The sequence below is a fragment of the Oreochromis aureus genome, linkage group 2 (genome assembly GCF_013358895.1).
Source record: "Oreochromis aureus strain Israel breed Guangdong linkage group 2, ZZ_aureus, whole genome shotgun sequence".
Classification (NCBI taxonomy): Eukaryota; Metazoa; Chordata; class Actinopteri; order Cichliformes; family Cichlidae; genus Oreochromis; species Oreochromis aureus.
Window position 1 is genome coordinate 20,453,900 of NC_052943.1, and position 17,506 is coordinate 20,471,405.

Below are 17,506 nucleotides of genomic sequence, written 5' to 3' on the forward strand. Positions count from 1 at the left end.
TCTTTTGGCACCTTCCCAGCTTTGACAAAAGTCCAGCTGGGATAACCACATTTACTCAGGGGCTTCTTGATTTGATGTTCTTCTGCTTCCCTGTCCGCTGTGTCTGTGGGGATGGTGTTCGCTCTGTGTTGTAATGTCAACTCTCTGTGAATTGTACTCATGGCCATTGATCAGTGGTTGTTGATCAATGTTCATGAGAGTTTGCATAATTATGATGAAGGAACTGACCTCCCAACCCATTGTTCCTTCAGTGGGCTGGTTTCAGTCTGTATGCAAATGTGCTGTTTATAAGACAGTGACCTGCAGTCAGCTGAGACTGAAGAAGTCACTTGGATGAGTGACGAAACGTTTCTCCCACTGAAAACCCTACGTCCAGATGAACAGAATCAACTTTTGGGGATACATAAAAAAGGTCAAATTTGATCTTGAAAAAAAATGTCAAAACATCATATTGTGTAATATCTCATATCAAAAGGCATGGAAAGAACTGTACAACACACTTTTTTATTTATCAATACCTAACAATCTCACAATGATGCCAAAAAGTTTAACATAATCACACACTTCTTGAATAGATCTTAAATTGAGAGATTAAGCTAAGATGGGGCCTGATCAACTTTCTTTGTTAGGAGCAGGATTTTAAATTCTATTCAGGATTAGTTATAGCACTTTCAGAAAGTGTGTGCTTTGGTGTTTGAAAGCCACAGACGTGGTGTTTTGAGAAAATGCGTCTCAGCTGTTCCGTTATGGCTGGATATCGTCACTGATTTCTATAACTGACTTGATTCTGATTCACAAGGTCTAGATTCGATTTATCAAATTTTTACTCAGACAGTCAGAAACAATATAATTCTGATAATTTATCAGTACATATCTATATTTTTAACTCCCTTAAAATATTCTGCAGTAGATCAAAAACTGAAAAAAAAAAAAACATTAATCAGAATATGAACATTGATGCTGATGAAGTGAAGCAGAGCAAATTTCCAGACTTTTATTCGAGACACAGCTAAGCATTTTGCAATTTGGCATATGTTGTAAAAGTTTAAATTTCTTCTATATTGAAAAGCAGAAACTAGGCTTTCTTGACACAACGGTAGACTGGTGTGTAATAAACAAGCAAATGACGCTATAGATAGATGGAAAAATCTGGATAGATCTATCTATCTACCTACCAAACAGGCTAGGACTGCTCCTGCCTCCCTTTGTTTATGTGTGTGTCTCTTGCCCCTCTGTATGTCTTGTCTCCATATTTGTATTCTCTCTGTGTACCTTTCTCTCTCCCTCTGCCCTTTTAGCAGTGTCTCTGTGATTCATCTTTTGACTCCGTTTACCCCTGAGGCGTCAAGTCTATGTGTCACAGCGTCTCTGTGTTTCCTGTTTTATTTTGACAGTCTTGTGTTCCGTGTTAAATGTGTTTGCTTTTTCTTCCCTTGGTCTCCTCACCCTTAATTTGTCCCAGCTATTTCCATATGTGTTTCCACTTTTCTGATCACCTCCTTTCTGTGAGTTTTCCCCTGATGTGTCTGTGTTCTTCCCGTGCTCCTCCTGAGATTCCTTGTTTCCACGGTTTTCTAGTGATCTGGGTTTTGTGTATATTTATTAGTTCTTCCCAGTTTAGGTGTTTCTCAGTTTAGTTTTGTTATCTTGGCTTTTTCCAGTTTGTAAATTTCCCTTAATAAACGGCATGCCCTCAGTTAATCTCACTTTGTCTCCTGTGGTCTGTGCTTGTTTTCTCACATAAAAAGTAAAACAAATGAGCTGCCTCCACAAATCATGACACTTTCCCTTTATTTTCAGTGTTGCCTCTTTCTAATGATACAGTCAGAATTCTATGTCTGCTTTAACAATTCTCACGTTATCTTTAGAATAGTGATAAACAGAATTCTCACTGTGACCTCAGAATTCTGATTTTCTTGTCAGAATTCTCACCTTGTTCTCATTCTATTCAAGGCTTTACCTCAGAAGTTTCACTTTTTTGGTGGTATTTTGCATTTAGAATTCTGTCTGTCTCATCAGAATACTGATGAGGTAATAATGAGAGGACCATAATCTCTGATAAGGAAATGTTTCAAGTTCCTGAGATATGACAGAATGTATTAAAAGTCAGGGACCAAAATGGCCACAGTGCACATGGAAAGGACTAGCTGGGGCCCGGTAGCTAATCACGTTGGCTCAGTTCAACTTTAACAAAGATGTATTCAGTAAAAGACTAGCCATGGCGTATATTAGCAGGGGAGAATTTCATTAGTTACAAGATAAGATTTGAGTGTTTGTCATCACTTGTAGAATATGTTGGGCCAACATATTCTCCTATAAGACAACAGCAAATGAACATAACCAATATTCCTTTTATGGATCCACTTTAATTTTTACAGTAGTGTTTTTAGTCCTATTAATTGTGAAAAAATTCAGCAATGTGTTTGTGCAATCCAAATGAGATGTCAATTTTTTAGTTTCTGTGTGGGGTGCTAACATTTCGAACCCACAGTCTAGGTTTTTTTTGTTTTAACACTAGCAGATATCAGAAATAGTGTGCATACAATTCACTTCTGAAATAAAAGTTGGTCTATGAGAATTTTCTTTTAGCAATGTGGTTTCCTTTATTGTTTCTAAAAAGAAAGAAATGTGATTGCGCTATCCTCCACATTGTGGTATTTTCTTACAATAATCTGGGTTAAAAGCCTCTCTTTTAAAAAGAAGTTTTTTGCTTATCAAAGTCAAGAGTCTAAGGACCTCAAGGCCGTTTGTGGTAAGTTTACATTGCCATCACTCACTTGGTTTAACTTAAATTGTGTGTAGAAATCAAAGGTTGTACAGTTTAACCATCTGTGTGGTTGTTAGGTTTGAATATTGTTTTTTAGTCCCCCACACTCACCTTATAGGAAACCAGACAACATTCATCTTGGTTTCTAATACTTGACATGTCTTTTTTCTTAGCTCCTCAGTCACACAAGTTAAATATCTGGTGGTCTGAAACCTCATTCAGAGAAAGTGACAGTAAGATTAAATCACTCAAATCTAAATATAACATATTTAACCTCATGAATCATAAAAACTTTCCCTCAACAGAATTATTTTTAACTTTGAAAGAGTTGTAGTTGTGTGCCTAAAGAGTTGTTTTTGTACAATGTTATATTAATTGAAACAAAATGAGGCCATATTCAGGAAGGAAGGTCTAAAAACTATCGACAGCTTCAGCTAAAAATAGCCTGTGGCAAGTTCTTGTGAACTAGATTCATGTCCTGTTGATGCCCAGATACATATGCATTCTGAGTGAATAGGCTTATTGGGGTGTGGGAAGCACAGAAGTAGCCAGTCACAGCTTGCATCTTGCAGTTCATATGTGGCTTTGCTTGTTTTTTCACAAACACTGATACCGACATATACCGCAATACTTGAAAATGAAAAAGTACAGGACTCTTGCTGATTCAGTCAAACTATTTTTACACAGCTGCCTGTGCACCACCAATGTGTAATAGCTTATAATGATCACTGCTTCCACACATAAACATACATAAAGTCTTAGTAGGTCAGGTCATGATCAGATTGCACTGTTACAATATTTATTAAATGTTTTCAATATTTCTGGGCTTTTTATGTATCATTTTTTTAAAAACACACTTTAATACTAGAATACTTTGGCACCTGCATGCCAATAATTGGACACAGGATTACATGCAGGAAAGATTTTGGCATGTCTCCATGTCCCTTGTGCTGCCTGCAAAGTATTATCGCCATCTCGCATAAGAAGCAGATCGCATTCTCCTGGCTACCAGGATCTTCGGCATCTGGACGATAGTTCCCGACTCACCGATGGTATCTCCCGCGCCCCCACCAATTCTCCCAGGAACCTCCGATTCATCGATGGTGGCTGGGATAGCGGCACCGCAGTGTTTTTACCATCAGCATGACAGCGCCGTGGTGCCTTTGCAGTTTTAAGACCCAGGGAAATGAACCCACCGGCGCTCTGTAGTGGCCGTGACCGCTGGCGATAAGGAAAGGCTGCTCTTCATGGAGGACTCACGCTCGGGGAGATGTTTTCTGGTCTACTCCGGCTCCCAGAAGAGCCTTGGGAACTCTTGTGTCGTATTTGCATACCTCCCCAATGTTATTTAATCTTTAAAAAAAAATTGGAGATTTCCCATGTACCACCAAAGAGAGCCCAAGTACTACTAGTGGTACGCGTACCACCGTTTGAGAAAGACTGGATTAGATTATATAAAACTTTATTAAACCTTCCTCCAGGGTTTTCTTTTTTTCTTTTTTCTTTTTTTTTTTCCGCCTGTCCCGTTTTGTTCTTTTGCCATCAGAATTATTGTCTAAAGGCAAAGAAAGATGCCCAACGGATTTACTTTACCAAGTGGACCGTCCCAGCCTTGCCGTATTGGTCTATTTGATTCACCTTTGTTTTTATTGTTTATTCTATTTTATGCGGGTCCCCCCGCAGAGGGAGGAAGGTGGTTGGGGTCGCGAGATCCCCCCGAGGGGATGGGAGAGAGATAGAGGGAGGAGGGAAGAGGCGGGAGTCACGAAATCCCCCCTCGGGGAGGGGATGGGAGGAGAGGAATATGCGGGGTTGCAAAATCCCCCCAAGGGGATGGGAGACAGAGAAGAGAGAGAGAGAGAGAGAGAGAGATAGGCGGAGGGGGTCGAGAAACACGCCGGCGAAAGAAAGCACAGCGTGTCGTGCGCCGAGATGATAAGAGCGTGGATGGCGTGTACTAAGCGTGTCGGGGTTTGGCTACAGAGGCGGTGTCCCAGCGCGCGCCGTACAACAACAACAAGGTGCCACCAAGAAAGAAGAAGACAAAGACAATGTCACGCACTAGACTGTGGGAGCCAAAGAGCACTAAGGTCGGTACTGGTGGATCGCTTTCGCCGGCGGTGTCATCGTCGTCCTCCTCCTCCTGCTCACCATCACCATCACCGTCACCATCGCGTTTGGCGTACGCGGGGTTGGCTCCAGTCGCTTCGTTGTTGCAACCATCCACGTTTCGCTATCGAGGGCTAGGGGTCGAGGAAGACCAAGAACAACAACACCAACAACAACAAGAGGAGAACTCGGAGGAGGAGGAGGAGCAGGAGGAACAGACCGAGGAAGAAGAGCAAGAGGCCGAGGGGGATAACGACTCGACAGCCCGAACGCTCGCAGACGAGGAGCGCTACTCGGAGAATCAGGAGGACGACAACGACGAGGTGGCGGACCATGGGTATGTGGCCGCAGAGAATCACGGCTACGAAATGCCGTTGCAACTTTGCCAGGACAGCGGCTCGCAAGGGTTGAACCGCCGAGAGTAAGAGGAAGAAGCAGGCGCTGAACTGGGACGGGGGGGCTTCGGAGCTTTGGCAAGAGGACGCCGGTCGTGCTGCAGGTGGCGTTGATGATCTTGGGCTCGATAGCGGGCATGGCGATGTCAGTGAAACTCACGACGCAGATGTAGCCGATGATTATGACGACAATGATGATGAAGAAGAAGACGAAGACTATGAAGACAAAGACTATGAAGAAGAAGAGGAAGAGGAAGAAGAAGAAGGAGAGGAAGAAGACGACGACGACGACAACGACGACAACGATGACCTCGACCCACAAGGACGAGGCCCCACTGAAGAGGCTGTGGCGGCGGCGCGCGACCAGGCCTCCTCATTTATGGCCTACTTCCCGCCAGAGATAGAGGACTCGGTGATTGCCATGACCAACCTGGAAGCGGACAGGTGCAGGCCCGCCATCGACGGATGGAAGCCCATGGGCCGCGTCGAGTTCCGAGCCTACGTGGGGCTGCTCGTGCTCGCCGGCATGTACAGGTCCCGGGGAGAGGCCTGCGAGAGCCTGTGGGACACCGAGAGTGGCAGGTCCGTGTTCAGAGCCACGGTGCTGCTCAAGACCTTTCGAGCCGACTCGAGCGCGCTGTGGTTCGACGACAAAGAGACCAGACGAGCCAGGCGAGGCGAGGGTGGCCACGACAAACTGCCCCCCATCAGAGCCGTGTGGGACGAGTGGTGCGCGAGGTTGCCTGCCATGTACCGACCGGGACCGGAGGTCAGCGTCGACGAGAGACTGGTGCCATTCAGAGGTACGTAGTCTGCAACGTGTGTGTTATGTGCGTGCATGACTGTGGGATGAGAGGAGGAAGAGGAGGAACGACAACAACGCTAGCTTTGGTGTATTGTTGTTGGGTTCTGCGTTTGTGCTTTCGCATGACTTTATCTTCCATGCTTGCACATGTGCTCTCTGTCAAACTCACATCTCTTCGTCCGTTTCTGCCCCAGTCTCTCCCACTTTCCCACACCTCTCTATCTATCTCCCTCTATGTCTCTCTCTCGCCATCAGGAAGGTGTCCGTTCAGACAGTACATGCCCAGCAAACCGGCCAGGTACGGGATCAAGATATCGGTGGCTTGCGACGTGCGTTCCAGCTACGCGTGGAAGATCTACACCGGCCAGCCCGACAAGTGCGGCCCTCCCGAAAAGCACCTGGCCACTCGAGTGGTCATGGACCTCATGGCAGGGGCGGATCTAGAGAAATTTTCTTAGGGTGGCATGAGGGTGGCAAAGAAATCAAATGGGGTGGCAAAATCAAAGCCTTTTTTTTTTCAAACACATATGCAGGTGGTTACATATGGTTAAAATGATTCAAATGCAGTAAGTATACATGTTTTTCTTATAAATAGTCTATAACTTAATTATTGTCTGTAGCCCACATAATTACACACTTTAGTTACATAAAACATGTGAATTTTGATCTTATGTACTGTATAGCCTGTATAATAAATAAATATGTAGCCCAATAAGTATAAAATCCAGAAAGCTACACAACATGGAGCAGTTCATTTATAAACACAAGTCTAACTTAAGTTTCACACTGTTTTTTCTTAGAAAACAATCACATTGTTACATGCTTAAATTACAGAAAACGTCAGAAACCTGCGCTGTCATGAACAAAAATTTAAACCTAATATTTTATGATTTGTTGGATTAACCCTCCGAGGGCCAAGATATAACCGGCCATTTTTGACTCCTTTTGAGTTTACATTTGTATTTCACCCTCAAATTGTTTCATTTTATTTTTTCCCCTTGCCTTGTTTGGGATCATTCGTTTCAGCTCAACTGAATGTAGTTGTTTTTTACTGACATACAGCATTAGCATTACTGATCTGAAATCACACAAAGAACTTAAAATCCTAGTAGTTTTTTTTTACTGTAAAAAAAACGCTAAAAAAAAAAAAAACTAAAATGAGAGAACAATCAGGTGTTGCCATAAGATGCCCCACAAATTAGGTGTGCCAGTAAAAACATTGTTGGTCCACCAAAAGACAGAGGAGAACACCATAATAAACCTGCAGGCCTGACAACAGGAGGTGTATCACTCCGCTGGTTATCTACTTCGTGACAGTGTTTATATTGCAAATGTGCCTTTGTGACATTCATTAGTGCCCTCACTGACACACAAAACAAAACAACGACTACACAACAGAACAACTACACGAGACAACACAACACACTAACTATACACTCCACACTAAACGTCACAAATCTCCCACATCTAAAAACTCGCGCTCTCTCTCTCTCTCTCAGTCGCTCTGTCTCGCTGCCGTCACTCCCAAAACTTTTCCTAAACAACCAAATCCCACGTGTCAACTTTTTTTTTTAATTGGTCGACATGCTACATTTTTCCACCAATAGGAAAGAGGTGGCTTTTTCTTTCTTTACTGTTTTCACGCTGTCCTTAGAAAACGCTTAAAAAGAAAACACACACACACACAAAACAAAAAACAAAAACGTGATGACAGTATTTAGAAAAAAGCATGGCTTATATATATTATCATAACTGTGGATTTACTGGTCTGTAATTAAAATTTAGAACTTTCAATAATGGCTGAAATAGAGACTCGGCGTGGCTGCAGCTTGTTGCTGCGTCAGCTTAAATCTATCATGTGATTTGGAGATGCAGCGTGTCCGTGGACCACAGAGGGTTAATAACACTCACCTTCATTCCATTTCCAGAGCGTAACATCCACCCACCTGTGTAAAATCCGAAATTCCCATGGTGTTGTTCAAAATGTGCTCTGGCACAATCATAAGCATCGCTTGCTACTGAAAACAAGAAAAAAGCCGGTCAGGGCTATGGGCTGAACCATTTGTTAATGGTGGAGGGGGGGAACACTATGCAATATATTCAGTTTGAGCATTTATATTCACTGTTGACTGTAACTATATACGCTCAAACTGTTAATGCTATCTTATTTTAATAAACAACACTGTCATATGCAAAACTGGGGTGGCACTTGGGGTGGCAAGGGATCATTTTAGGGTGGCACTTGCCACCCCATGCCACCCTTCTAGATCCGCCCCTGCCTCACGGAGGGATTGAAGCTGGGACGCAACGTCACCTGCGACAACTTTTTCACCTCGCGCGAGCTCGCCGACAGGCTCTTTCGTGAAAGAGGCCACACCGTGCTGGGCACTCTGCGATCAAACAGACCCAAGGTCCCCAGAGAGCTGCACTGCATCAAGGGCAGGGCCGTGGGCTCCATCGAATCCGTAGTACTTGGCGGCTCCGCGGGACCAAGAAGAGGAGGAGGACGAGGAGGTGGCGGAAGAGGGCCCGACATGATCATCCTCTCCTACGTGGCCAAAAAGAACAAGAACGTGCTGCTCCTCACCACCGCTCCTCGTTACCATCACCACCGCTCCGGCCCCGAGCCCCGGCCTAGCCGCCGCAGTAGCGACGGCGGCAGCAGTGGAAAACCTCCCTTGGTACTGCATTACAACCGCACCAAGGGAGGCGTCGAAAACCTGGACAAGGTCGTGAGCACGTACAGCTGCAGGAGAAAGACCTGCAGATGGCCCGTGGTGGCCCTTTTCCACAACATGGTCGACATCGCGGCCTACAACGCGTTCGTGCTCTGGAGGGAAATTCACCCCGACTGGATGGCGGGCAAGCTCGACAAACGAAGGCTCTTCCTCGAGCGACTGGGCAAAGCGCTCGCGCGCCCCATGCTCGAAGCCAGGGCGTTAGCGCGAGGAGGAGGAGGCCGAGTCGCGGCCCGAGGTACTACTACCACTGAGGCCGATGATGCTGATGCTGATGCAGATGCTCGTACTACTCGTACCACCAACGTTACGCCACGCGACTCCTCTCCGGTCAAGAGGCGAAGGTGCCGCGCCGCTTCCCGCACCACTGCTTCCCAGACGCCACCGACATCGTAGTAGCACAAGCGCCCCTTGGGGGTCCGAACGACCCCCCACCCTATCATCGTCATAACACATATGCCCCTCGGGGGTCACTACGAGCCCCACCCTATCACCGTCATAACACATATGCCCCTCGGGGTTCACTATGAACCCCCCCATCACCACCATCATCATCATCAACATCATCATCAACATCATAATAACACACACGCCCCTCGGGGGGTCACCACGACCCACGCCCCGAGAACAGGCAGGCGCACAAGGGTTAAACAGAAGTGTGAGATGGTCAAGAATTTACGCCAGCGTCCGCTTATATTGTAGATAGCAAGGAGCAGACGGCTGAGTTTCACTCCACCAAGAGAGTTCGTGATGTAATTCTGAAGGCTCGACAGTTCAGTTTCACAGTTGCCCGAAAATCTCCTGAAGCAACCATTCTCCCGAATTTTCCACCCAGACAACAAAATTAAAAACCCATATCCCAGATTGGCCCAGCCGATTCCAGTTTCCAACAATGGCTACTACTACTGCAGCTACCTAGTTTTAATATTACTCTTAAAACTAGGGGGAGGGGGAAGGAGAGAAAGGAGGGAAAAAAAAAATAAAAAAAAATTGTCACTGTAAATGAGATATATACTTTGTTGCCTGATTTGGGAAGAAGAAATAGGGAAGGGAAAAAAACAAAAAAAACCAAAAAAAAAAAACCAACTTCACATCTCTGTAATGAGATCAACAACGTTCCATGATAGATAAAATTTATTTTCTTTGGCCGAAGCAAGTATTCAGTGCATGTGTTTTCTAAAACATATGCGTTACACAGCATTTGTTTCCTGAACTGAACAGCCAGGCTGTGGTTTTTTTTTTCTTCTTCTTTTTTTTTTTTTTTTGCAGGGTGTTTGTTTCTAGGATATAAAGCTTTGTTAAACAATGCAAACAGTTATTTCCATTCCACATTTTTGTGACAAAATGAATATTGTTGGATGAAACTATGCCTTTAATGTAAATCCCAGCTTGATATGTCTGAAATGTATAGCGTGGCAATGTAAATAAACTTGAAAAAAAAAAAATTACTCTTATTACTTTTTCTGGGTCACAAAAAAAACATATTTTCAGGCGATAATGTAGCTGTGTAAACTTCATATATCTGAGCCTGGGAAAATAGCAAACTCCCAGCACATCGTTTTCAAACCCCCGCGGTCTTTCGCTACTCAGGTTAAACATGATATACAAGTCACTTAAATAACTTAAAAATGTTATTGTTTGGCCTTTTTCGGTGTTTTATTTGTTCGTGAGTAAATCGGTTTGGCTGAGATTAAAGTTATTAGTTTAGATTAAATAAAACTTTATCAATCCCTCAGGAGGATTCCTCCGGGGTTTTCACACAGCTGAATAAACTTTAACCAGAAAACTGATTAAACAGAAGTGCGAGATGGTCAAAAATTTATGCCAGCATCTGGTTATATTTTAGATAGCAAGGAGCAGACGGGAGAGTTTCACTCCACCGAGAGAGCTCGTGGCGTAATTCTGAAAGCTAGACTGTCCAATTTCACAGTCACTCATTTCCGGCCTACCTGGCTTTCGGAGGACCCGTGCAACTTAGACCGCGAAAACCGGGTCTTCAGGTGGATGCAGCCTCTGAATTTGGGCAGCCTCGCTGTTTCCGGCCGAACAATAATAACAGTGACATTTAAATTATTTTATCCGATAAATAAATACTGTAAAATTCAAGTTTTTTGTATATATATGTATATGTACACCACCCCCCAACAACCGCTTTGAACGTCTACCCTAATTCTGAGGTCTCAAGTTTGGCAAGTATGCCTCAGTCGGGTGGGAGAGGTATGTGACAGAGGCCCTTTCTCAATTCTCAAGTACGCCAGTCCGTACTCGCCGAGAACGCGAGCACGGACTCGCGATTTGTAAAATTGGAACACCAGCATACTTCATGATGTCACAGGTCCGGAGCTTTTACTGCCATCCCCTCTTAATTTAACTGTGATTAATATGTTATGAAGCTTAACTTTAATCTCAGCCAAACTGATTTACTCAGGAACAAATAAAACACTGAAATAAACCAAACATGAACATTTAAATATGATCTAAGTTACTTATATATCATGTTTAACCTCAGTAGCGAAATCTCTATTAATAAAAATAGTGTACATGTATATCTTAATAAAAACAAACAGGTGATGTTAGATGTTAGAACGCTTTTATTTTTATTTTAGTGGACACTCAAAAATTACAATAGACAGCTGCTGGGATTTGGAAGAGAACTGAACAAATATTTAAAATATAATCTGATCATTTTGAAGCAGCCTTCAGAATCTCCATGTATTAACATGCTGTTTTCGTTCCCGGTGAAAATGTTTCCTCCTGATTTGAAATATATCTCAGCCAAATCGATTTACTCAGGAACAAATAAAACACTGAAATAAACCAGACATTAACATTTCGAAGTTATCTAAGAGACTTCTATATCATGCTTAACCTGAGTAGCGAAAAGACCGCGGGGGGGGCGGTTGAACACGATGCGCCGGGAGTCCGCTGTTCTCGCCGGCTCTAGTGATCCTCGACCTCCTGGTCTGCTATGGAGCTGGTGGGTAACAGGCATCTCTGAAAACGTCGGAGCACATTTGCAAATATATGATATCTTGATAAATCGAGCAGATATTTGAAGCTTACACAGCTACATTCTCGCTTGAAAATAACTTAAAAGTTTATTTTGTGACCCAGAAAGAGTAATATTTAAAAGTTTTTAGCCGCGCTCCTCCGCCATTGCCGCTTTTGGGTTTTGGACGAAATGCATTCTGGGATATTTAGCTGTACGAATTACACACAAGTCACCACCGATGCATGATCGATAAAACGGGCAGAGGCAGAACACATCCGGGAATTTTTCATGTTCTCGGCTTGATGTGTACCTTGAATTGGAACCGTACTTGGTCTCCAACTGATGACGTATCACGAGTACACAAGAACGCAAATACACACAAGTACAGGCCCAGAGTGTGGTCTGTGGTTCCACTGCGCAGGAGGAGTGATGGAGGTACTATTTTTAATGTTGCTCTTAATGATCTGCTACTGAGTATTATTCACAAGTTTGTGCTCACTTGTTTGCGCTGAATGTAGTAACTTGATATAATGTTTTTTAATGTTTATGTTATTACTGTTTTATTTTTATTTTTAACTTTTGCTGCCCTATTGGCCAGGCCTCTCTTGGAAATAAGATTTTTTTTATTATTCTTTATTTATCCAGGTGAAAAGTCTCATTGAAATTTAAAAGTAATACTATGGTTGATGAGTATATATGTATTTAAAGAAGAACTACAGTTTTGTGTGTAAATGGAATTAATTCATATCATTGATGCCTGATGGAAATTCTCTTCAAGATCTATACATTATACATTAGTTTTATGTTTATTTTCTACATCAACAACTATACCTTTAATTGTTCTTTATTCTCTTTGTTATTATCATTATTGTTTATATTATTTTTTTACTATCATTATTATTATCCTCATATATTTAGAAAGTGGATACCACATCCTCATATTTATCTTGTAAAAAATAAGAACTAACTCATCTTACAGACAAAAATACCTAAGTTACAACAGAGGTCTTGAAAATATGGAAAGTGTACCAGAGATAAAAGGCTCTGCAGGCAACTTTGAGTCATGAACATTCATCCAAATTACATACATTTTGATGAAAAGTCATTTCAAGAGCAATGGAATATAAATCACTATTTCATGTTTTACATGAAACAAGGCCACCAGAGAAATAAAAGTATATAAAAAAAAGTATGAGTTAATTATTGGTTTACCTTAATTATACAAGATTACTAAAAAAACAACTACAGCTAAAGGCTATTTGACTTTTTTTATATACTGATGGAGTTGTGCGAAACATGAACCATATTTAGCATCATGTGCTTAAAATGACAAATTTGACATTACAAATAAGCTAAAATTGTTTGATGACCCTACTCCCTTCAAACAGCGCCCAAGACCAATCCATCCTCAAGATCTGGATGCTGTGCGCCAACACCTGAAGGAGCTGGTTGACTCTGGGGTCATCAGAGAGTCAGACTCACCCTTTGCGTCACCCATTGTCGTGGTGCGAAAGAAGAATGGGAGTGTGCGGCTCTGCATTGATTACCGGAAACTAAATCTGCAGACCATCAAAGATGCATATGCATTGCCAAAGTTGGAGGATACCTTTACAGCTCTCTCTGGATCAGAATGGTTTTCAGTCCTTGACCTTAAATCTGGTTATTATCAGATTGAAATGGAAGAGGCAGATAAGAGCAAAACAGCATTCGTATGTCCACTTGGATTCTATGAGTTCAACAGAATGCCCCAGGGAGTCACAAACGCACCCAGTACCTTCCAACGACTAATGGAAAAGTGCGTGGGAGAAATGAACTTGAAAGAAGTCTTGGTCTTCATTGACGACTTGATTATTTTTGCACCAACACTTGAAGAGCATGAGAGGAGACTACTGAAAGTCCTACACCGTCTGAAGGAATTTGGACTCAAGCTCTCAGTTGAAAAGTGCATGTTCTTCCAGAAATCCGTAAAATACCTGGGGCATGTTGTGTCAAAAGACGGTGTGCAGACAGATCCAGATAAAATCGAGACCCTTAAGTCCTGGCCGGTTCCGAAGACTCTTAAAGAACTCCGCTCTTTCCTGGGTTTCGCAGGATATTACCGCAGGTTCATCCAAGGCTACTCCAACATCGTCAAACCTTTGCATGACCTTACTGCTGGATATCCTCCATCACAGCGGAAACTCAGAGCCACCATCAAGCGAGACCAATATTTGGATCCTAAGGAACCACTTGCCAGTCGCTGGACTCCTGCATGTCAACAAGCCTTTGACACCATTATCAAAAAACTCACCACAACACCAGTACTTGCTTTCGCCGATCCCCAGAAGCCTTACCTTCTCCATACAGATGCCAGTTCTGCTGGGCTAGGAGCTATTCTGTACCAGGAGCAACAAGGACAAAACCAGGTGATTGCCTACGCAAGTCGCGGTCTGTCAAGGTGTGAGTCAAAATATCCAGCTCACAAACTGGAATTTCTGGCTCTCAAGTGGGCTGTTACGGAGAAGTTTCACGACTATCTCTATGGCACCAACTTCACTGTCATTACTGACAGCAACCCACTCACCTACCTACTTACCTCTGCTAAATTAGATGCCACCAGTTACCGTTGGCTCTCTGCTCTTTCCACTTTTCATTTAAAATCATGTACAGATCTGGTAAGCAAAATCTAGATGCTGATGCTCTCTCTCCCGCCACATGGAGAACTCACCAATGACCAAATGTCCCAAAAGAGAGGGAGAGAATTCTTCGATTTGCCCAACACCATCTGGATCAGTCTACCTCAATTTCCATCGATCAGCACACGGTCAAAGCCATTTGTGACCGTCAGCTTGTTTATAGCATGGCTGAAGAGACGTCCACCACCGCACTCATCCAGTCACTAACTGCCCATACCGACAGTTTGCCTGACAGCTTCGTCAACGACACCCAGTTTGCATCTCCTGTTGTTTCTCAGCTGACAACCGCTGAAATCGCTGAGAGACAGAGGGAAGACCAGACCCTGAGGCATGTCATATTGCTGCTAGAGACTGGGGAAAGTCCACCTCCCATCTTGCGGGATGAACTCCCAGAACTGCCCCTTCTACTCCGAGACCAACATCGCATGGAGCTCCAAAATGGCATTCTCGTGAGAAGGAGGCAAGTTGGGGACCAGCTCTATTACCAGCTAGTGTTACCTGAGAAATTCCGGGCTGAAGTACTGTCAGAACTGCATGACAAGATGGGTCATTTGGGCATCGAACGTACTCTTGACCTCGTGACGTCGAAGATTCTACTGGCGAAAATGGCCAATGATATGTGGAATAAAGTGAAGACATGTGAGATGCACCAAACGGAAAGCCTTACCTGAAAGAGCAGCACCCTGGTGAGCATTAGAACTTATCGACCTCTGGAACTGGTTTGCATGGACTTTTTATCACTGGAACCTGACAGGAGCAGAACCAAAGACATCCTTGTAATAACAGATCACTTTACCAAGCACGCTGTCGCTGTCCCCACTCCAAACCAAAAAGCAAAGACCGTCGCCAAATGTCTCTGGGACAATTTCCTGGTTCATTATGGTATCCCAGAAAAGCTCCATAGTGATCAAGGACCAGATTTTGAGTCACGCACAATAAAGGAACTGTGCAAAATGGCTGGGATTCACAAAATCAGAACTACACCATACCATCCACGGGTAATCCAGTCGAGCGCTTTAACAGAACACTCCTGAATATGCTCGGAACACTCACCACTGAAGAGAAAACTCACTGGAAAGATTTTGTTAAGCCCTGGTCCACGCATACAACTGCACCGGAGTGATGTTACTGGCTACTCACCCTATGAGCTCATGTTTGGTCGACAACCTCGCCTCCCGATTGACTTGGTCTTTGGACTGCCTGTGGACGACAATCAACCCACTCATTCACAGTATGTCCAGAACCTAAAGTCAAATCTAGAAAAGAGCTACAAAATTGCCATTGGAAATGCGGAGAAGCTCATGGAAGAAACAAGAGCCGTTTCGACCAACATATCACCCCTCTGAACTGGACGTTGGTGACAGGGTGCTGGTGCGTAACGTGAAACTCCGAGGCAAACACAAAATCGCAGACAAATGGGAACCAGACATCTATGTGGTGGTAAAAGAGCAGACAATATTCCAGTGTACACTCTCCGACCAGAGAACAAACCCAAACCGATTCAGTACTCTGCACAGAGATCTCCTCCTGCCATGTGGATTCTTGCGGATTCCACTGAAACCAACCGAACAACTGTAAAACCAACCAGGAAGCGGTCACTCAACCTTTCTGATGAGGACTGTGCACAACCTCAGTCAGGAGATGAGGATGACATAATATCGCATCTATGGTATGATCCTGTCTCAGAGCCTTTGCAATTCACCACTGTCCACAATCTGCCAGAACCTTCATCCACCGTTCCAGCCACTGAAACTTTACCACCTGATATGCCATTCTGTGAACCTGCTACGCTCCCGTTGCCTCCTCTTGAGCCAGCAGAGAGCGAAACCCCTGACTCAGAAACCCCTGTCGAGGAGGAAGCTCCTGATCCTGTGGAATCAGAGGACAGTCTGTCCCCTGCTGAACATACCAATGATGAATTGCCGACTGAGCCCAGTATGTCCTCTGCTGCTGATCTACCGTCTAGCTCTGACACCTCCAGCTCTGAACTAGAACCTGTGAGGACATCAACTCGGACCAGGAAACCACCAGACCGGTTACAGTACTCTAAGCTTGGTCAGCCCATCTTGAAGAGCATTCAGGCACTTGTCCATGGCTTAACCACCGCCTTCACTCATGCACTGGAGGATGAAGAGGACCATCTACTTACTGTCACTGAGCAACGTGTCATCCGGAACCAGCCACCATGTACGGGGACGTACATGAGATCGAGGGGGGAACCTGTAACCCATGTCAACTACTCCCTGTCAAATGACTCAAGCCAGCTGATTTGAGGCCCCTCTCCTGATTGGCTCCTTCCACGTCGCGGCAACTATGAATACGGCCGTGGAGGGATTCTTCCGGGTTCGACTCCTGCTGTGGCTGTAAGCTTATGTCGTGTGGAACCGCGTTGGAAAACAAAGCGTTTTCTCCCCTAAATTCGTCTATAAAGTTGTATCACCTCAGCGGTAAGTGTTCTTAACATCTACTAATAACAACCTTCTAGTCGTCAGTAACCAGCCGGCCGTTTTCGCGATTAACAAATGACTTTGTTCGGCGGCGTTCCCACCGCGAGCAGAACTCCGGTTCAAAAACCGCTGTTTTTGAACACCTTTATTTCCTTAAGCACTTTAATGGGCTTACTTTGAAACAAAGTGCAATTAGATGATTATTGTTATGTGTTGCCTTGAATTCGGCTATGCTGTCTGTTAGACAGTTGTTTTCCTTTATTGTTATTTTCATATTTGTTTGTAGCGAACGCTACTGGAATATATAGATTAAGCTACGTAGCCAAGATGATTACTAAGTTAACTGTTGTACATTTGTGATTGATGATGAGGATGATTTGCATTGTTATATAGACTTGCCGAAAAATGTATTTGTTTACCGGTAAACTGAATTGATTTTGATTTACTAATGGATATTTTTCTGGCCTACAGGTCAGGTTTTTTTTCCCTTTAAATTGATCTTCTTCATATTGAAGTGGCGAGCCGGTAGGACCATTCTTTGTTTTTTCCCCCGCTTTGCCGTCTATGGAATAAGGACA

At 43.8% G+C, this 17,506-nt stretch overlaps 1 protein-coding gene across 1 annotated transcript in view; it reads left to right on the forward strand.

Annotated features, from left to right (window-relative positions):
- The window catches only part of LOC116311885 (T-cell surface glycoprotein CD4-like), a 52,145-nt gene that overhangs the window by 29,999 nt on the left and 4,640 nt on the right, over positions 1 to 17,506 (forward strand). The window lies entirely within an intron of this gene.